This window comes from Gigantopelta aegis, chromosome 11 (assembly GCF_016097555.1).
Source record: "Gigantopelta aegis isolate Gae_Host chromosome 11, Gae_host_genome, whole genome shotgun sequence".
In the NCBI taxonomy this organism is placed as follows: domain Eukaryota; kingdom Metazoa; phylum Mollusca; class Gastropoda; order Neomphalida; family Peltospiridae; genus Gigantopelta; species Gigantopelta aegis.
Genome location: NC_054709.1, coordinates 12,829,351 through 12,830,433, shown reverse-complemented (window position 1 = coordinate 12,830,433; position 1,083 = coordinate 12,829,351).

Genomic DNA, 1,083 nt, shown 5'->3' with positions numbered 1-1,083 from the left:
TGGAATTAATGTTAAGTCATTTTGTACTTGTAAGCAAGAATAATGTGAATGGTGGAAATCAATTTTTGGTTCTTGTGTTCTTGTAACCAAAAATGTCAGGGTTTCAGCCAGAGGGTAGAAAGTTAAAATTACGTACCTAAAATCTTGGAAATAATGGATACATTTTTATTATATTTTGAATAATTATTGAAAAAGAACTGCTGTTTAAAATTGGTCAAAGTACATGAAATGCTGTGTCCAATTTCAATTTAGATTTCAAACCTATAAACCACTTATAGTCCTTCCCCAGGGAGAACCGTTTTCTTACTATAGTATTTGTACTACAAGTTATTTATTTCTGAGCCGATCGTTTTTTAAAATGCATACCAAAATAGGTTTTTTTTAATTTATTTCCAAAACACTTTTACTTTTCTTCAAATCAAAATGAAATTACTTACAACCCCCCCCCCAAAAAAAAAAACCCTACACCCCCCAAAAAACAAAAATACAACAACCCAAAAACAATCCTAAACATTGTTCCTGGAGGCTGGGACAGACTACAGGGCCGTAGCTAGGGGGGGGGGAGGGGCAAGGGGGCATTTGTCCCCCCCCCAAGAAAAAAATCCAGAAAGCATTATAGAAACTTAAAGAACATTCTCTTCTTAACTGTTTAAGGAGTTTTAGACTATTAACTACTCACCCCCCCCCCAAAAAAAAAATCCTAGCTACGGCCCTGGGGCCCTATTTTCGAAGCCATCTTAGCGCTACGAAATCGTAAAACCGTCGTAGGTTGTGACGTCACTACAGCGCACGCCATAGTGACGTCATAGCTTACGATGATTTCACGATTTCGTAGGCTAAGATAGCTTCGAAAATATGGGCCCAGGGCCCGTATTTTCGAAGCAATCTTAGCCTACGAAATCGTAAAATCGTCGTAAGATATGACGTCACTATGGCGTGTGCTGTAGTGACGTCACACCCTATGATGGTTTTACGATATCGTAGGGCTAAGATGGCTTCGAAAATATGGGCCCAGGACTATAATAGGGACAGTTATGATTTGGTTTGTTTTTACCACCAAACATTTGAAAATGATGAAATCAA